Here is a 21,487-nt window from a genome sequence, read left to right on the forward strand (position 1 = left end):
AAAAATCCCATTTTCTCTGGTGCATCTGTGGCTACCATTTAAAATAGGGCTACATTTTCGAGCATGACAATATAGTTTTATTTATGTGTTTTAAAGTAAAATTTTAAAGATTTATTTTATACATTGTTTGAAGTAAGTCCAGGGGGACTTTAGGGAAAAAAGTTTTTGTTGTACTCTGTCTCATGGAGGCCAGCTGGTTTGTTAGCTTGAGTGACCTCACATTCCTTAAATGTACTCATAAATCAAGCCAAGGCCATGCATTAAAAGCTCAGCTCTGACATTAATTCAATGGAGGGAAAGCTTGATAAACTGTGGGAGAAGTACAGGGATGGACACTTAGGGCCAGATTTTTCAAACCTCACATTTACCAAATCACTGTTGTACTGAGTCTCTCAAGAGTTAGAAGTCAACTGGACCCTGTGTTATCTATGGGAAATAAAAAGTAATAATAATTAAAAATAAAATAAATAGGGAAAAGCCATGCCTTGCAGATCCAATAACTATTTTAAGTAGTGCAAACAATCTGATTAGACAGGGAGGTGATTACTTAATACTTAATTAATTGGAGGTTTTGTTCTTGTGAATGTCTGTACTAAAGGAGGTTTGGCAGCAAGTTCAGTGAGGTTGCCACAATGGACCCTTTTGGTGTGATTTAGTGAAAAGTAGGTAAAGCATCAGGTTTGCATTAATAGGTTAGCATGTCATTACATTTTTGGAAAGTACTGATGTTTCTGGGTCACACAAGGATTTTGGTCTTCAGATATTTTGTTCTCAGTTCTCTTAAGGAATGATGAGAAACTGGCTTGGTTTTAGAAGCAAGAAAGACAATGATTAGAAACATGAAAGTAAAATACTTTTTACAATTCCTCTGCTTTTTAAGGCTTCTTAGGTCCCTAGGAGATTAAAAGTGGTTAATTTAATACCTACTTTAAATATGATAATTTATTCTTATTTACAGAAATATTTACAGAAAATAACTTGATCCCCAAACCAAAGCAAACTAAAACGCAGATATTTTGTTCTGAGTTCTCAAGGAATGATGAGGAAAAACTGGCTTGGTTTTAGAAGCAAGAAAGACAATGATTAGAAACATGAAAGTAAAATACTTTTTACAATTCCTCTGCTTTTTAAGGCTTCTTAGGTCCCTAGGAGATTAAAAGTGGTTAATTTAATACCTACTTTAAATATGATAATTTATTCTTATTTACAGAAATATTTACAGAAAATAACTTGATCCCCAAACCAAAGCAAACTAAAACATAGTATTTCCAAGACCCAGGGGTACAGTTTTGCTGACTGCTTATCACTGACTTTGCTGGGTGCTCCCTGTTAACACAGGGCCACTCATCTTTGGCACAGTGCTCCCACCAGGAGCACCTCCAAGATTTCACTGTTCCTTCTATCTACCTTTAAGGTACAACACATTAACACAATATTTGTCTAGGGCATTAGAAGGTTTTTAAGGTATTAAGACACTATTTAACCATAAACTTCATATATGAGTCCACAGGGACTGGCTACAAGGTAATAACAGCAAAGTATCTCTGAAATCTGGTTGTAATCGGGTCAGTTCTGATTTACCTTAAGCTGAAACAGTATCTATGAGGACCTTAGGTGAGTATCAGTAGCAGGAGTCCACAAGAATATAGGTGAAGTAAATCATATCATTCTGCAAATGGATATAAATTTATACCTCTCAGAGCTGAAATACTTCTACTTTACAGAGTTATTGAAGCATTTTTAACGACAAGGCCAAATGAAGTGTTAAAATTTGAGAATATTTCAGTGGGATTTGACTGACAAAATTGAAACACTTGCAGTTCAAAATAAAACTATGTGTTTTAAACCCTCTGATTAAAGAGATGAAGTATATGGAAATGGTGCTCACAAACAGGGGTTATTCCAAAAGACTAACTTCAGGCTGGCTTTCATCTCTTCCTCTCTCAGTGGGGAAGGATGTGGGTGGAAGGTGGTTCAGAGACAGTGTTTAGCTTAGGTGCTCTGAATTATTCTGTGAATAAGCTTTTATCTCTTTAGTAGTTATGAATAACCAAAGAAGATTAGCTTCCTGGTGCTTGAAGTAACCTTTTTGAATATGCTCCTCATTATTGTCGATTCCTGACTGATTTCTCCACAAGAATAGAAGTCGACACCTCTTGCAATTAAAAGCACAGTTACAAAAAAAAATTTGAAGTTTTACTACTTAAAATGTTGGTTGGCTTGTAGCGAGGAGTTGTCCTTTTTCTTTGCTTACTAAATACTCTCTAGCCTTTCATTGTCAAATGTCTTTTACGCAGTCACTCTCCAAGTAATTGTTTCATATACGAAATAGAACGTAGCTAACAATACTCTTAACAGTTGTATTTGTTGTCTCTTCCTTCAACAGATGGGAACAACCCTGCCAACAGGGTTTGTAACCATAGGTAAAATGTCCTTTCAGAAAGGAAATAAGGTGGAAGATAAAACATGTCAGCAAAAGAAGACAAATTATCAATGCTAATATTTAAATGCTTTATTGTTTAGAAATGTAATTTTATAGTGCAGAAAATAAGATATGTAATATAGATATTATTATATATATTATCTATAATAATATAGATAATAAGCCAAATAATTCTTCAACACAGTATCTGACTGCATCTCAAAAGTTTACTGTCTTAAACCACTTGACAGTGCAGTGGGGAAACTAGTTTATAAACACAGGTTTCTTCCTGCTTTTGCACATTCACCTTGTTCCATTGCAGCTGCTTGTGAGTCTTTGTGAACTGCAGCCAGGAGCAATTTTCATAGAGTGGCTTCACCACCAAAACCCTGCATGGTGTAAAACCTTTATGTATCTTGAAGGTTAATGGAGGAAACAATGAGGATGTGGATAAGGAGATAGAGGGAATGCATAAAGAAAAAATTACAGTAACCAATGTTGGTTATTAGCATTTTGGTTTTAGCATTTTGGTTGGCACCACTCCTGTGGTTTTGAAGAAAATCTCCCTGGTCTTTTTTACTTGGCATATGTCAACTTGGATGGAAGGATGGTTTGGGTTTGTGTTGAACTGGATTCCTCTGGAGGAAAACAAAGCAGTCTTCCTGTCTGGAACACTCTGAGCACTGAGAGAAATACAGGGATCTGAACCAGTCCCTCCAAACCACAATGAGCTGCACATGAGGCTGGATGTGGTCAAAAGCCAATGTGGGCCCAGAGAATAGAGGTGGAGGTGCCCTGGTACCAACTGCAGGGATCTGCTGCCCCAAACTGTTCTCTAGTGGAGACACAGATATAATGGGCTGGTCTCTCAACACACCAGCAGCCAAGACAACCTTGTAGGCATCAAGGCAAGTAAGGAGCCCTGCCAGAAGACTTGCAGGATGACAGTGAGAGGGCCTTAGTTAATATAATTTAGTTAATTAATTTTGATGGCGTGCTTGAGAGGAAAATTCTCTCACACCATTGTTCAGGGAAGGAGCTGTTCTGAGGTGGTACAGCTCAGCCTGGAATTAGAGCTAGAACTTCTGAGTGCCTGTCTCTCCACTTGTTCTCCCTTTTCTAACTACTTTTGCTAAATGCTGGGCATGGACATTCTCTATTTATGTGCAGCTGAGTTCTTAAATGGAATTTAAAGTAACTCTAAATAGATTAGCCATGACCATGTAAGACATCACTTCTCTTACTTCTTTTAGCTGCTTACTTCAGGTTTTGTTTCTGCCTCTGCCCCAATTTTTCACACCTTGTTTAGACTTGTGTTTACTGTGACTGTTTCAAGTTTCCTACCTCCTTAAGACCACAAAGCACTTCAAGAAAGGATTTCCATGTATTATATTTTGTTCTGAAAGCCTTATCTCATTCAGACATATTTGCCATTTTCTTTTTTCCCCTCATATATATAAAAAATGTTTCAAACCTATTATATATGCAGAATTCTGCTTTCATAGCCTGGGTTAAGATTTCTTTCAGAAACTGCAGACAATAAAGTATTTTCCGTAGGAAAAGTTAACAATGTGATAAATACTGATGTAGTGTTTCCCCACACTTAATTGTTCTTTTTCATTGTTTATCATAATTTTGTCAACTTTCCATATCATTCCCCACAATGCTTTGTGCTAGATTTTCTTTGAAAATTCCTTTCCTCTGAACTTGCTGTGAACTTATTTCTAAAACATGGCCATAAAATGCCACCAACCAAACAAAATCTGCTATTCACTAATAAAAAACACCCTCTCATCCTTCACAGAAGAGACTACAGAGAAAAAGTAAAAAACATGACAGCATTTATATAGAAAAATAAGTTGCAAGCATGGAGAAGGATGTGGAGGCTGAGTAGAAAACAGAGAGGCAGTTGTGAGGCTGTGGTTTGAGCCACGTGCAGAGTTTGTGCTTGGTGCCATTGGCTCTCCCTGTGCTGGTGGCTATTTAGCTGGGAATGTCAGGAGTGTTGGGATTAGGCTCGGTGTGATCGAGGGGGAGGCGGAGGATTGTGTTTCTGGAGATGCTCCGTGGGAGGGGAAGGATTATGCATGTGCCTTATGTAATGAGGAAGAGTCTGGAGCACTTGCCTGTCTGTGAGGAGGAGGTGGGAGGATTAGCTTTTGATGTAAAGTCAAAGGAACAGCCTTGGTCCTGATCCCCTGAGAAGGAAATCAGGAATGCTTTACTTCCCTGTACATCCTGTTTTGTGTACAGAGGTGGGAGGTTTTGTTTGCATTTGTTTTTAGGGTGGGAAACGGCTGAGTTAGGGGGAGGCAGAGGATGGAGAGGGGCTCTGAAGGGATGAGCAGTGGGGGTTCAGGAAGGATGGTCATGGGGTGACCCCCTTTCCATGATCCCAGTGCCTTCCCTTGTTGGAGCAAGGCAGTGGCACAGTTTGAGCCCAGGCCAAGCAGCCTTTGCCCCATAAGGGCCCAGAGGCAGCTCAGGTGTCCCTGCACACTGACAATCTCCTTCAGCATCCTTCAGGCAGTCTGTTCCCCTGGGTTCTGTCCATCCCCCTTGGGCTCCTGCTGGTTGGGGAGTCCCTTGAGCAAGCCTCCAATTCCCCCTGTGGTGCCACTGAATTTCCTTCCCTCTGTTGATGGGCACTTACTTTTCTTGTCCTGGGAAATCTGATCTCAAGGAAACATAAAAAGAGTGATGGGAATCATTGTGGGGAAACTGGATAGGTGTTTTTTTGTTTCTAACTCTGCCCCTGCTTCACCAACCACCACCAAGTCTGGTTTTGGCATTCCAGGTAAGGGCTGGAGCACATCCATCCCAGCAGGCAAGGTGTGGATTAAGACTCCACCATCAGTGAGGATTCCGGCTTTGAAAGCTTCATGCAGGAGCTACTTTTTCAGTGAGTGAGTGATCACAGCTTAAAAGGTTTTCAGAGGCAGTCTCAGCAGGCTGGGAGCATCCACGCTCCACCATCAGTGAGGATTCTGGCTTTGAAAACTTCACGCAGGAGCTACTTTTTCAGTGAGTGATCACAGCTTAAAAGGTTTTCAGAGGCAGTCTCAGCAGGCTGGGAGCATCCACGCAGCTCAGCTGACACATGGTGCCTGTTCCTCTGTGCTCTGTGTCACTGTCACATCTGCAAGTGTTTCACAGGTGCATTTATCTGTCTGAGCCTGTTCACATTCACGCTGCAATGCTGCGTTTGTGCTTTGTGCTGCTGGTGAAGAAGGCGAAGGCAGTCCAAAGGAATACCTCCAGGAGCTGAGTTGCAACAAATCAGAGCATGGATGCTTTTATATTCTTTTTATTTTTGCCAAATGCCACTAAAACAATAACAGCACATGGTAATGGAATTCAGCACCTTCATGGTGCTTTTTACTCACAAAAAATAATTTATCAAAGAGGTAAGTTACTGTTATTCCTGTTTTGAGGGTGGAGAAATTAGTTACGGAGTGGTTAAGATCACCCACCCAAATAAGGACCAAGCTGGAATAACACGTCTCTGGTTTTCCTCTGGATCCATTATCCTCTCCACTGAATCCTGACAGTGTTTTCATGGAGTTTTGAGGAGTTCTGAGGAGAGGCCTAAATCCAGGATTTACTGGTAGTGTGTGGGATCAGAGCTGAGTACAAAGATCCCCTGAAGTCAAGGTGAACTTGCAGGTTCCTGGAGCACATGCAAAGTTTGATTGGACACTCTCTGCCTTTCTCATGCTTTTGGCATGAGCAGGAGAAAAGGGAGTTCAGGTTTGGCTTGGGTCAGGCTCACTCCCACTGCATCCCTTTGTCTGGATTATGTAGAGAATCTCCCCAAGACTCTGTGCTGGTGTTTGTGGAAGCCAAGCAAAGGCCTGAGAGACAGGTACCTTGTAAAAGGAAGGGCTTTCAGTGCTTTCAAGTCCCTGTTTTTTTGTGTTTGGACCCAGGTTTGGAATTATTTTTATTATCTGGATAAACCCAGCAATACTGATGACTTAGGTTGAGAAGTTGTGGAATACACCTTTTTAGAGTCTGGGAGAATTTACCCCAGGGTATTTCCTTTAAAGAAGTGAAATTATTTATGAATAACTATCAAATATAAATTAGGATTTATTGCATCATTTTAGTAGCTCAGAGAAGGTGTGATAAGTAGTTGGGTGCAGGGTGAGGTCAGTGATGGAACAAAGAGATGGCAAAGCCCAAATGCCTGTGGATTTACAGTGGTTTCTATTTTCCTGTCCTGTTGGTTTGGTTATTTTTCATCAAGATAATTTCTCTTTCTTCACCAACTATAGAAAAAAAATATTTTAAAAAACCGCAAAAGGTTTCAATATACAGTAGTTAATTACTACATTACAGCTCTAATTAAATTCTTGGAGGCTCTGCACAGTATGATGTCCATGCCAAGAGGGACATAGCCTGTTCTTAAGTGAATACATGTTCTTGTCAAGTTAACTTATCTGCATTTTACTCACATGAAATATTCCTCATCCCTTGCTTCTTGACACACGTGACTGATAAATGTTTTAGAGGCACAGTTAACATTGATATTTTTGTCATATGAAATGACAATGGCTTCAATAATTCCCAGATTTTATTTGATAGGAAGTGACACATTGTGTGATACCAAACTCCCCAGATCATGATGTAAGCCATGCACTAGTAAGAATATATATATTGTATCAAAATTGTCCTTTGTGCGAGTCAAACATAAATGTTTCAGCTACATGTGAGTAGTTAGAGTGTTAATAATTACGACACATTGTACAAATACTGTGGATATTCAGAACAGTCAGAGCTCAGCCTTCTCTGTCAGCTCTTCAGTTTGCTTTGAGACATTTAATAAGGAGGGATTTTGTCTTACTTTTTGTAATGAAATCATCTGAGAAGGGAGATATAGAAAGATAGATTTTTATCAATTCATTTGCAAATTTAAATAGAGTGTCACGTAGGATTTTATTAATTCTTCTACTTTTTTATCACAGCTGTCAGGGTCATAGGTAATTTTTTTGTTCAGATTTTTTGATAAGCATTTAAGTCCCTGTACATGTGGACAAGTCTGTCTCAAGCAGTTTTAGTCTTGGGAGAACTTCAGTAGTCACAAAGCAGGAATGTTGTTTTCACATGGAAATAGATGGGAGCAGTCTGCTTGACCTTAGGATTCCATTAGATCAGAAGTCTGCAGAAATTACATGTATATGTGTAGCTTAATGACTGGGAAATTGAGCTGAATGTGCTTTGTGCTGGTGTCGTTATTCCTTTGATATTAAGCTTTTACATCATGCCGTGTCAACATTTTGGCTCTGATTCAGCAGTGTTTAAACACCTGCTTAACTTTGAGGACTTCAATAGGCATTGACTCAAATGCTTAAACCCCAAAACTTGCTGGATAGGGGCCTGTTTGTGTCACAGCTGAATATTAGTGCAATATTTAACAAGGGTGTGATGTTGGCAGTGAGCAGAGGGGCTCAAGTATGTATGTATAATCTATATTATCTATATATTTTCATCTGGACACAGCAGAGCAGTTAAATACTGATGGTGGCCCTGAGAGTGGCAGGAAACAGTTCATGCAGTCAGAACAGTGTAATCCAAACTTGGTTAAAAGTGCAGTTCAGTTTGACTTTTTACCTGAATTATAAGTGACTCTTGGACTTAAACAGCTGTTCAAAGCTGCTCTTTCAGTTTGATGGTACTTACCAAAGCATCAATTTAAAAAATGTATACAGTGTTTTAAGGGCTTATTCATTCATTTTACTGAGTCTGCCTTTCCCCATACTCTCAGCTGTCTGCATTTTGCTTTATTTCATATATTCCATTCTATATATTCATATATTTATTTCATATAGTTTGAGAGACAGTTTCTGTCCCAAAGTTAACCTCAATGAGGATGTCAGTGTATAAAATTATTGCTTCCACGTTGATGACACGAGGCCAAGTAGCCTTTCCTTACTACTGCAACTAAAAAGTGGCAATTCTGTCATGAGCAAGTGAAGCCGAGTTTGGCCTTTTCTGTGCATGCAGTGTAATGCAGTGAAGTGTCCTTGAAGGTGGGGAAAAGCCACCATAGACACCTCTCAGGAGCCTGTGAGGATTCAGCTAGGACTTGGGGCTTGAGTCAATAGCTTTACATGGACAAATGTTTTAAAGAATTGAATGTGGGGGGTTTGGGGGGACTTTGTCTTCTTATCTCAGGAGAATTTTTGAAAAAATTAATTGTTCTCTTTTGCTGGTCAGCTTCACTTCTCAGTTTTCATTGAACACAAGTCTAAATTTCTGTTTCTGTTGGGTTAAGCTGAAAAATAGTTAAATCAAGGGGATTATACTAGGTGAAATGCTGCTGTGTTTATTTGTGAAAGTTGAAAGTGTTGGCCTGTTGTACTTTTCAATAACCTCTAAAAATCCCCTCTGTTCTTGTCTCTTTCTGAATCAGAATGAAAAGAAAGCTTTCAGGAATCTTCACTTTAAAAAACCCCAAAAGGTCATCCTCCCAGAAGTCAAATGTAACCTTGAGAGAAAGACACCACTTTGGAGCAGTTCATAGCCCAGGGGTTAACATTCTCCCACAAGACATGTGCAGTTGTGGTCTCTCTGAAGCAGGCTTTGAACACACAGCTTGGGTGAGCATCCATCCTGGCCTGTGGCATCTTTGGAGGGTTTTTCTGGTGGTTTTTTTTTTGGTTTTTTTTTTTTTTTTCTTCTCCCTACTCACTTGTTCTGGGCTTGAGAACTTTGCTGTTGAAACTAGCAAGATTCTGTTATTTTTTCTTTTTTGATTAAAATGCATTTAATTGAAAAATTCAGTGGAAGTAGTACTGCTAGCTAAATTTTAGTCACTGTACCCAGTACAGCACTGAGATGGGAGGTAGAAGAGCTGCAGCAACAGAAGGAGTAAATTGTTTTAGCCTGTGAGCAGCAGGCTCTCGCCACCCCTTGGGAATCCCTTGGGCTCCAGAAGAAGGGGAAGGGAGCTGCTCTAGCAAAGTGCCTTTTGGGGCTGGCATCTGCAAGTTGAATTCTTGCTGTAGGGATGAATCAGCACTGGAAACATATGTAACTGGCGACCTTTGATTTTATATTCCTTACTGTACTTCCATTGGCCTTTTTTGGACTGAATTGATGCAGAAGAAAGTACTGCAATTCAAATGATGTGTAACTTCACTGCAAATGTGGTATTGTTTCCTTGTCATGGGTAGTTTTTTCCTTCCTTTCCATGGAAGTTGTTTGCCCTGGTGGAATGAAATGCTGCTTTCAGAGGTGGAGATCTGTAGGTTGCATTTTGTTGTACCAGAAGAACATAAAGGAGATCAATTGTCTTTGCTCAGGGTTTCTGTCTGCACTGAAGAGCTGTCCCACAGGGCAGGGAGAGGCGACTCAGAGGTTTGAGTTTTACTTTCTCAGCAGCAATCTGCTGCTTTGCTTTGCTTCTTCCCTGCACCCTGAAAGAGGGGAATGATTTTCAGTGACTTCTGTACTCCCTGTATCAAATGCTGCATCCTCAGCTGCTGTCCCTGAGAGCTCATGGAAATCCTGACTTGGAGCTGTCTGTTGGGAATTGGCTGTGGGTAGCGAAGGTGTTTCTGGGCTGTTTGTTTGTGCAGTCTCACAGGCTGAGGCCCTGGCTTTGGTTGAGGACTTTTTAAGAAGTAATAAAATACAAATGATGTCCAGGAGTAGCAATTTCCCCTCCTGTTCTAATACCTGTGAAATTGCTGGACCGAACTGGGAGCTTTGGCATAGCTGCCTTAAGTTATGACAGACTAAATCAGAAGCTTTTCCTTCCCTCATTCATTTATCCTTTCCTTCTTGCTTTCCTCTTGCCTTTTGAATATTTTTGATGAAATAAATTATTGCCACACTTAACCATTTTTAGTGCTGGTTTTCGAAGCCATTGTTCCTTGTTTCAAGAGCAGCATTTCACATGAGGTCCCTATTCAAAGTGAATATATATGATAAGACAAATTGTTTCAACACTTGCTTGCAAGGCCAATAAAAAGAAATGCTGTAGTGCAAATTACCCTTGCAAATGCTCTCTAAAAAGCTAATAACATTTTTCCCCCCAAAGGATAGTTCCCAGCCATAAGGAGAGTTTCTCTTTCATGTTCATTTGCCACACAGATTTATAAAATGATCCCAAATCCTTGCATAGGCTGTGAGGGATTGTGGCTTTGAACTGCTGAATTGGAAAAGCTATTAATGGAAGAGGAAAAGTTTTCAATTTCAGTCAGATTGGGTCAGGATGGTATAAACTCAGCCCTCCAAGTTTTGGTGTAAGATGGAAGGCTGTTTAGTCTTTGTTGATAATTTTCCTAGTAAGATTCACAAGGTTCTGTTTAAAGGCATGAAATGAGATAAGAAGTAAGAAAAAAATCATTAGCATATTCACTGCTTTATTTTATTTTCAAGTAAAGACAGTCATTTTAATTTGCTTTCTGCAGAATATGGCATAATTGGAAACTTTTCATAACCAGAACCATTAGGGAAGTGGTCAAAATCTTCAGAGCAGAAGCCCAGCTGCTCTGCCCTGGAGCTCAGACTCTGTGCAGGGCTGTGGGTAGTGCCAGGGATGGTGCTGGTGCTGTCCCTGCTGCCTTGGCACGGGATGTGGGCAGTGCCAGGGATGTCCTGTCCCTCCTGTGAGATCCAGGCAGCACCAAGGGGCAGCCTGGTGGTTCTCAGCCCTGTGGAGCCCCACAGGGACTGGGGGCAGGAGGGGCTGCCTCCCTCACCTCCAGGAGCAGCAGGCTGTGTTCCCAGCCCTGAACATCCCTGGAGTTCTTGTCCCCAGGGATGGCTGCGTGCACTTCCCCTTTCTGAAGGGACCCGCGGTGTCTCAGTGGTGGTAAAGGACTTTGGGAAGCAGAGCTCAGCCAAATTACTTCTCCTCCGTGCCATTTTGACAGAAGGCTTTCACAAAAATTAAACAGTAAATAACTCCTGTGAAATTGCATCTTGTATTTACTGCTTGTAGCGGTGGTGGGATAAGCGAAGGAGCGAGCGCCAAGCGAGCTGAATTTGTGTTTTCACAAAGAATGTCTCCCACCAACTTCTCCTGGAGAGCTGCTCTGGGTGTGTTGGGAGGGGGACTGCCTGTTCAAGGGTGGCTGTTTGCAATCTTTGCAATCCTTCCCTTCCCAGCCCCCTCAGTGGCCCTGGCCATGGAGGGCTGGGAGCAGGGCTGAATTTGCTCCTGACTGGCACCCAGTGCCACCAAGGCTCAGCTGTTGCCAGCCTCATAGGGTTTGGAGAAGCAGGGTGAAGATTTGCCTGTGCAAGGCTCCCCAGCCCTGCCTTGAGCGGGATGGGGCTGTCGAGGTGGTGGCTGCAGCTTCTCCTCCCCTAAGTGCTCCTGACGTGCTGTTGAAGCAGAACACGTGTGGGGCTGTGTCCCCCTGATGGAGCCAGCCCTGTCTCCTTTCCCCGTTTCCTTTCTGCTGCTAATCTGGTAACTGGCCACTTATGCCATTTATTTCTGTGTAATTGGAGCTGAGGATGCCTGTGGCAGGTGAGCCCCACGGCTGAGCCCCCCTCCCACAGCCCCACCACCCTTCCCCCTCTCCCCTAGCAGCAGTCCCCGAACACAAATAGCTCTCAGGAGCTGCTGTATATTTGATTTTGTTTGCAAGCTTGTCTTATGACCAGCTCTCAGCGTGGGAAGAAGCGGGGAGCGGGGAGATGGAGAGAGAGAGTTGTTGCAACATATTTTAACATATGTGCTTTAGGCCTCTTGGTGGACTCCCTCTTGGGAAGAGGGGAGGGAGCGTGCCCCTGAGCAGCTGGTTGGCTTTGCTTGTTTCTATAGCAGCCTGGAGGAGGAAAATTGTGTTTTAACAATAATATATTCCACCAAAAAACCCCTAACAATTACAGAAGAGTCTTTTTTATTATTATTAAAGAAATTGCATTAAAGATGAATGAGCATATATTGGAATAATTATGTTTTAAGGTGTGTAACATTAAAAGGTACTGAATGGAATATCGACTGTTTTGTGGGAACGGTAATAATGAGATTTCTGTCACTTAATCTTACAATAATTGGGTTATTACTATGCAAATTAAGGTATTACTTAAAAAAAAAAGAGGAGGTAAGACAGATCCTTGAGGCAGCCATTTATCTGTCCTTAAAGCTATGCTGTCGATTCTCTTTAGGCTGAAGATCCTTTTTTAAACAATTTGGAGATGCTAATTTCATTATTTTTTCACCTGTGTTTCCTTCTAGGATGTTTTTTATTCTCCCCAGGTAGCAAATCAGGGCTGGTGGTTTTTAAACATTTTCTAGTCTCTTATGGATTCCTTTAGGAATAATTAGATCAAATAACTGTGATTATTACCTTTTTGTTCCTCTTTCTTTTAAATAAAATAATGATTTGTGTGTTTTGCCTGAGATTTTTACAGCGGGATCACAGAGAATACTCATAAATTATTTTATTTCTCCTTTCCCTTTAGCAAAGAATTATTGAGCAGCTCATTACAGATTTCCTGATTTCCATTAGTTATTCAAGTTTACTTACTGGCTGGGTACTGGCCTTGAAGAGGAATCGGGGAGAGCTTAGAATTTGGTTTTTTTTGTTGTTGGAGACCTTGGTAGCTTTTGTGGGATCCACCAGAGGCCTGCTGGCATTTTGCTGTGTCCTTGATTTTTAGAGGGAATGTTTAAGACTGGGCTGCCAATGGGAATTTCCTCATTTCAGGGTGAGTCCTTGGTAACATGTATTTGTAGAAATTTTGTTTATTGGACAGAAGTGCTCCTCTGGTCTTTTTTTTCATAATGATTCCAGGTGGCTCTTGACTTTCTCCCTTTTTGCTTCACTGCTCTCCCGCTCTGTGGTGAAGGCTGGCTCTGATTACACTTGGTTTTAGCACTTGCAGGTCTTTTTTGCCCCTTTTGTTTTTTTTTAAAGGCACTAAAGTACAGAGCTATAGAGAGCCAGAGTGGGCACAGAATTTTCACTGGAGCTCTTATCCCATCACAGGCAGCAGCTTCCTCTGTGTTGCTTTCTGCAATCATTTTCTACTTGTTTTCTTTAGTGCAAGTGGTATGTAAGTATATGAAATTCACCAATCCTATGTGCAGTTAAAGGAAGGAATATTCTCTCATGTTTACCTGCAATAACAGCACACTAAGAATATGTTTATTGGTAAAAAACCCATAAATTCATCAGGGCTTGTAAGGTGATTTTTTTCATGAATTAATAAGTTTATTAACAATGCTGAGTAATTTTGCACAACATACTTTGACAATTCCATGACTGAAATACAAAAGAATTCAACACTGTGAATTCTTTTGTATTTCTTGTGGCAGCAGTTGTGAGGTGCTACCTGTGACAGGGGAGGGCATTTATTTATATTTTGTACAGGTGATTCCCAATCCATTTTCTTGTGCCCCCATCACCCCCTGGAAGTGGATGGGGCTGTGTCATCTGCTGAGGATGACATCTTGGTGAAAGCTGTGAACTTCCACCATGTCCCTGGACATAAAAACAACAAGCTACACGTTATCAGTGAGGTCACACTTTGTTCCATGGCACCTGCAATCCGTCCAGGAGAAAGCTGTTCACCTATTAGGGATCCACAAAGAGGTGAAGTCCTTTTATTGACTCTTCACTGACAATTTCCCCTATGCGTAGGGTATTAATTCTTGCTTGATTAAGTGCTCTGGAACAAACTGAGCCCTTGACCTGGTGCACCCCAAGTTGTTTGATTTAATAATCAGGAAGAGCCTGTGTGTTCAGGTGGGTGTGCCTGAAAAAATGAGTTGTAATCTTTATTTGGATTTGAACTCCAACAGCGTGGGGTCAAAGAAAAATCACCACAGTAGAAATAAGATGGCCAGAAAAAAAAGACCAGTGCAATTTCTTCCTGGAAGGGCCATGTGAAACACCACTGGTGACCCCTAAGCCTTTGCAGCCCTCTTGTTTCTGTGGTGAACATTCTTGTTTCTGAATGGCTGAGCTAGCTGCAGTGAAATAAAATAATAAGCCATTTTCCAGAACTCACAGTTAAAAAAAAAATGTTTGAAGCTCAAAAAGATGATTTTGTTTAAGATTTCAGTTTAACACATATGCATCCTGCCCTGGTGATTGCTTGTGGTTGCCAGGAAGTTCTCCAAGAAATCTGCAAAATGTCTAGTCTGTGTAACAGACGGGAGAGCTGGAAAAATTGTGTGCAAGTCCAGAGTTTTAGATTTCTTTCTCTCTTTTTGGACCGCTTAGATAGGATGTGTGAAGCTTAAATTCTCTCTGCACCCATTTGAACAAAACCTCAGAGCCTTTATTGAGTCTGCTCTTCCCTGACAGTTCCAGGTTGAGAACAGGGTGAACTCCTCAGCAAGCTGTGCATGGTGGAATTGATGAGGGAACAACGTAAGCATTCCTTAGGTAGGAACTTAAATTTGAGCAGCTCCTTACCCTGTTTTGGTGGAAAACCTATGGGATTGGTAGCTAGGGAAGAACATGTCCTGTCTCTGCCGTGGCCTGTGTGATGCATCCTTGGAGCATCAGCACACCTGATAGGGTGATGGGGATCCCACAGTTGCATGAATTAACTGATGAAATATGAACAGCTTCACCAAGGTTGCATTTCCTCTTTACTGAGTGACAAGGGCTGTGATTTTCCATGCTGGGGGCAGATCAGAGCAGTAGAAGAAATGAAACCCACCCGTTTTGGTTTCCAGGTTCCTCAAGCTTCATGTGCCTCAACAGCTGGCTGTATCTTCACCTCTTTTAACCCCACCTCTTCTGAGGGTCTGTGCCAAACACCTCCCTTCCCTGTGTGCTCCTCTCCAGTCTGGGGGAAACCAGAGCAGCAAGGGCTGCAGTCACTGATTTAGCTAAAGGCCAAAACTGAGCTGAAAGGAGCTCCTAAAATCTGGCTCAGGTGGGCTCTCCCCATGGGTGAGCACTGAGGGCTTGCAGTGTGGATGGCAGCAGGACCATGCAGATAATTCAATTTATTGCTGTTTCCCTGGGTTTGTTTTGGTGTTGGTCTCTTAAAGCTGTTGCAGAGTCTTGGCTAGCCATTGCTAGGTAGGAGGTGTAAATGTGGTCGTGGTCTTTAATGAGCTGAACTCACTGGTCATGGTTTTACCAGCCAGATGGAAGGAGAGGTGGTTCATTGATTTGTCTGTTAAAACCCATAATGATGATTTTTTAAAAAAATCATTTATTGAGTAGTTTACTGAACCTAGAAGCACTCTGATCTTTTCTAATACTTTTTACTGTTACTGTAGATATCCATTAGATATTTTATAGTCTTTTTCTTTTTAAATGCAAATATAAAAAAAGGAAAAGTTCTGTCCCATCAGCATGTCTGAAGTCACTGCTGTTGAGCCTTCAGTAGCAGACAGTGAAAAAGATTTTAACAGTTGTAAGTTGAACTAAACTGGCTGAAATATGTGTTTAGATGGAACAGGATTGGTTTGGAGTGAGATGTGGGAGCCATCAGCACAGAGGTGGTGAATTGAAGCCATCATTCCTCAATGATGTGAAAATACAGAACTATAATGCATATAATTGCTCAGATACTAGAGGGATATTAAAAACACAGTGTTTTACGTAACATAGCAATTTATAAAAATCCACTTGCAGTTAGTGTGAGGCTAGTGGGAAACCCTGTAATTATTTGGGATACGATGTTAATAGATCCAATAGCAAGCTCGGATGCTAAGCTCGAAATAATTAATTTTATTTTACTTTTTGCTGGCTTTCATCTTTCCTCTGCCTTTGTGTTTCTCCTATGAAACTCTGCCATCTCTTTCCATTCTCACTTGCTGGTAGGCGATTTCACCCTCCTGTGTGATGGCAGGCAGATGGCTCTCTCTGCAAATAATATTTGCTGCTGTTCTGTCACTTGGCCACTGAGCAGCATTGTAGCAGTAGGGTAGTTGAATTCTCTGTGTGAGAAGTAGTGACGTGCTTTGCCTTTCCTGGGAGCAGGTTTGTGATTCCAGGCTTGCTCATGAATGTGCTTTTTCCCAGGAGACTGTGCAAAACACTTGCTGAGGCACCAGGTCAGCTGTTAAAAGCTAATTCTCAAATGGGTTCAGCTCTCAGTCCATATGTGGATAACCTATAAGTGGGAGTAATTGAGACATTTAACCAGACAAAAATCCATGTTGCAAAGCAATTGAAGAGGTTATTACAGATTCATGATGCATTGTTTTCACTTGTAGTCAAGGATGATGACACTGGGTATAGCTCAATAGAAAGATGGATGTGAGGTATAAATGTTTATAAGTTTAAACTTAAATGAATAAAATGCTGTTATTTTAATCTTAACTCCTGACTGAAAATGGATTATATGGAGCCACATCCTCCCAGCTGAAAATCTGGAAACCTTCATGAATGCAAGTAATTTCTCTTGACCTTGAATTTCTCAGTTGGGTGTGAAGTATGAGGAATGACTTCTCAGAGATAACAATAGTGAAGACTGGAATTAGCACTGTATGTGTGGTGAATTTGCAGCCCCGAGCCTGGTTGTTGGTTGGGGCTGTTGCCCTTTTCCCCACTTCATGAAATTGTCTTTTTAGTGCTCATGCAAGCCTTATTTCAGTTTCATGTTTCATGGTTTCATCTCCCTCTGATTTCCCTGAGAGTTCAGGCTTTGAATAAACCCCAAACCCTAGAATGAAACTCAGCTGAAACCAGCACCGCATTTTGCATAGTTTCTACCAAAACCCATAAATTGATCAGGCTCACTTTGTCCTAGGCCTGGTTACACCAAGAAGTTTCTGAAGCCTTACTAAATGTTCTGTAAACCTGGATTCCTTGGCCTTCCATACATCCCTATATACAGCTTTGAGGATGAAGTATAGTCACAAAATTCCAGAACTGCTCTTGAGTGTCTTGGATGACTTTTGGGTGCTAAGGTTTTTTTTTATTGACCTAGAAAATTGATGAAGCTGGCCTGAAAAATGTCTCTGAAGTGCCTCTTTCTTTCTGGCATGGTTTGGTAGAAATACAATCAGCAGGAAACATCCCTCACCATGTTCCTGTGACATGAAGGGTGCTAAGTGCAGGTTCTTCTCAAATGCCCCAGTGAATCACCTCAGATTTGAGCATAGGTATGTGAGATCTTTGAAAAAAGGTTTTTTCTCCTTTTTTTACCTTGCAGGGAACCTCTTGAAGGAGTTAAGAGTAACATAACAGTAACATAATCTCCTGGGAGTTCATTTTTACATTGAAAGTACTACAGTCTTCTGGGAGTTAATGTTTATAATGTGATGAACAGTATTTGACTTTTGACATCTTCTTCCTTACCCCATTTTCCACCAAAAAAGTCAGTTGTGACCAGACTGCTGGTGCTTTTGGATAATCATTCCATGAGAAATGTTGAACAAAGATGCACCCTCTCTGTGTGTATAACTGGTTACTGCCCCACTTCTCACAATCTATGTAAAACTCCCTGTACCCACCAAGAGCCAGACCTTTACCTTGGACCAGCTTCCAGAGCTTTCCCCGTTGGCAGGCCCAGGAGTCACATTTTGTTCTGTGAGCCCAGCTTCTCTGATTTAATTTTTTTTGAGGCTTGTGACCCCAGTTGTCAAGGCCTCCAGCCCTGAGCTGGGAGGCATGGGCTCAGGCAGTTTCTGCTTTGGCAAATTGCCATTTGAGTAATTACAGGCTCTTTACTTTTGGTATCTTCTTTGACTTCAAATCTGGGAGCAAATCCACTTCATTTCTTTTTGTGAAGTGGTGCCATTGCTTGATGGTTGCAATCTATTTCAGAACAGGGTTGGGGAAGTGCTGCCTGTCTGTAAATTATCTGTAAATGATTGCTGGGTGCTTGGGATTGCAGGGGAGTCGGTGGCTGTGGATATGCTCACATATTTTTGTTTACATACGGTTGTTGAACTTGGCCAGGCAACAGTCCTGATGAAGCTAATAACACCAGGGATAGGATCTTTGGTGAATTTGGATGTTGAACTTGCCCTTCTGCACCTCTATCCACACCAGTGGAATGCTCTGTAGGGACACAAGATCTCTAGTTGGGTTGCAATGAGAAACTTCATTTGTGGTGCGTGCTTCAGGTTGCTTTTATTTATTTGTTTGGGTTTTTTTTCAGAAAAATGTTAGTTTAATTGATATCATTACAGCATCTTCCTGGGCAATGGGGATGCCACGCCTTTTTCTCTTTGCTTTGGGAAAATTTGCTTTACAAATGTTGCTGCGGGATTTCTTTGGCAGTAATCAGTAGGTGACAATATTAGAGTTCAAACTCAAATCTTTAATCCTAGGCTGTACCAAATATAAGGAATTATTACTATTTTGGTTTGAACATTTTCTTTGAAGAGTTTATCCCAAGATTTTCTTCAAACTAGAAAAACAACTTGTAATTTCAAATGGATTTGTAGTTTTAAGGAGGTGACTGCCATATTTATTCTTTTAAGACATCAGTATCCAAACTTGAGCAATATTTGATGCTGGCTAGAAACAACAGCCTAAATCAGTACTGAAATCTTCCTCCTGACCCATTTGCCACTATTATATTAATAACTGTCATTTATGTAACATCTTTCATCACGCTGAATATCCAAGCAATTTACAAGCACGTGCCTTGATTCCTCAGAGAAATCTGCAGTCAGTGGGGTTTAAATTTGTCTGGGGTCAGGGAGGTTAATGACTCCATGCCTTCAGAAGGTGCCGCGGTTTTAATGACCAGCTCTGGGAGCCCCTGGGACTCTCCTGCCAGAGCAGCACCTCTGGCTGTGGCTGCCACGGCTCCCTGCTGGAATGCTGGGGCTGGAATGCTGCCTGGCTGTGCAGGGGACAGCTCTGCCTCTGGGACTCTGCTTTCTGCAGGAGCTCTGATGTTTTGTGGTTTATTTCCTCCCCTCTGCAGAGCCCACCCGTCTCTGTTCTTGCCACCCTGAGTTAGGGGATTTTTGGAGGGGTGGGTGGGCAGGTGTCAGGGTAGCAGGGCATGTTTTTGTGGGTGAGTTTTGCTTGTCTATGGGTTGTTTTTCCAGGTTTTTTATTAAAATGTGGTGAGGGGGAAATATGAAACCACAATACTGTCAAAGCTGAGTTTTGGTGGGTTTATCCTTTTGGGCTTTATCCTAACATTTCAAATGAGTGATGCTTTTAAATTAGTGGAAAGCTGGGGGTGTTTGAGCCTTGGTGGTTCTGAAAATAGATATTTATGCAGATGAGAGTGATGTGTGCATGCTACAATTCACCACTGTCTAACTCCAGATGTCAAGCACTTCACTGTTCCCAGTGCATAGGTCTAAAATATGTTCATGCATAACATAAACTTGGTTTTACAACCACTCATATTTAGACTGATTATAGGAGCTTAGCTACGTCTGTGTACTTCTTGCATGACTTCTTGTTCAGGAAAGTATCAAAAGGGATTACTAAAAGGTGTTTTCATTCATTGCTTGTGAGGTTTAAGAGGTTAGCCTTTGAAGAAATAGGTCTCATTATAACATGTAGCACTTCTTTGTTTCACTATGACAGATGTATATTTTATTTGGAAGCATTAGAATACTTATGTATTTAAACAGCACTGAACAGTTACTTCTGGAGTTGGACCCTAAATTTTAAACTGATATAGATGGAGTATTGGAATCGGGCAATATTCTCTCCAATGTACCAAATGGGGAAAAAAAAAGTGCTAGTAGTTAAACTGTGTGTGCAGTAATTACACCTAAGAAATGATGTTTAATGTTCATATTCTCCTGTTAACTTACTTTTATCTGCATTCACAAGTCATTCATAGATAACTGCATATTTATCTGAATAACCAGTAAAGCAAACATACAGTTGATGAGATTTTGACTCTGTAGAAATCATTACAGCAAAGCTGGAATATTATACTATATATGCAAGTAGAGAGTATTAGTGTGAGTGCTCTTACAGGATATTCTCATATGAACTGCGCTGCAAAATGTCACACTAAAATGTAGCTGCAAGGCTATTGGAAATTAGTAATTTAGGTAGTATAAGTATTATTTTATGAGGTTTATCCATTTATCAGTGGTACCCAAGTCTGTTGTATCCTAGAGAAATGTCTTAGCAGTAGAGAGAGACAAGTACATACACATAGTTCAGTGTCTCAGGGGGGTGGGAGTTGTGATTTCAGCTGCTCCACAATGGAGTTACTTCTGTGGTTGTCTGCTGCCAGTATGACTGTAGTTTGTATAGCTACTGATATTTTTAATAGATACCCTTTTTTGGCAATTTAGTTCAAAATACAGGTGAAATGGAAAAATTGGTATAGTACTTGTTAGTGTGATTATTAGAAAATTTGTCTCCTGTATTTGAGCTGTTGTCTTAAAATACCAAACCTCCCATGAAAAATAAAATGCCATTACCCTTGATATTGCAGTTTATGATGGCCTTACAGTGTTTGGGGCTGTTACTAACACTCTTGCCAGGAATATTCTGTGTCTTGTTTCCAGTTCTGTGGTGAGGTAAGGAGCCTGATCCCTGTGCCCCAGCAGGTGCTGCTGAGCTCTCTGAAGCATCAGGCCCTTCAGCACAGGGCAGTAAGTGACAGGGCACAACCAGAACTGGCTTTGAAGGTGCCTGTCATGGAACAGCATTAGGGCACTCCATAAATAGTCTCTGCAAAAAGTCAAGCCGAAGGGAAAGTATTTAATAATTCTCTTTTTTGTTTTGTGACATTGGGCATTGTGCATTTAAGCATTCACTGCTTCTCCTGTGGCAAGCATTGCAGCCTGGCAAACTCCTTGAGATTGTTCCCTGGGAGGGAAGGCTGTGCAGTGGTGATACTGTGGACGAGGCGTTTCCCAAGGAGGTTTTGGGTGGCTGTGGGCAAGCAGCCCATGGCAGCAGTGCTGGAAGCCTTGGGCTGCTGTGCTCAGACAGACAGACAGACGTGGGCCACAGCTGAACATCCACAGCAACACTGGCCACGGCTTTCTCTTGCCTAGATCTTAGGTTTGTTTTGGCTTGTGATTTACTGTCAACAATTTCTGCAAAAAGAAAGCCCCCAAGTGTGTAATTCTGCATGAGGAAGAGCTCATTAAGTGCTGGGGGCCAGCTCAAGGCTGGCAGGATCTTCACAGGTGTCAGGTGCCAAGCTGTGGCTGAGGGGAGCAGTGTTCCTGCTTGCCTT

The 21,487-nt window shown here is 41.4% G+C and overlaps 1 protein-coding gene across 5 annotated transcripts in view; it reads left to right on the forward strand.

Moving 5' to 3' along the window:
• Positions 1 to 21,487, forward strand: part of SOX5 (SRY-box transcription factor 5) — a 607,462-nt gene that overhangs the window by 75,362 nt on the left and 510,613 nt on the right. The gene's annotated exons all lie outside the window — the stretch shown is intronic.

The sequence above is a fragment of the Passer montanus genome, unplaced genomic scaffold, assembly GCF_014805655.1.
Source record: "Passer montanus isolate IOZ18808 unplaced genomic scaffold, ASM1480565v1 scaffold122, whole genome shotgun sequence".
In the NCBI taxonomy this organism is placed as follows: domain Eukaryota; kingdom Metazoa; phylum Chordata; class Aves; order Passeriformes; family Passeridae; genus Passer; species Passer montanus.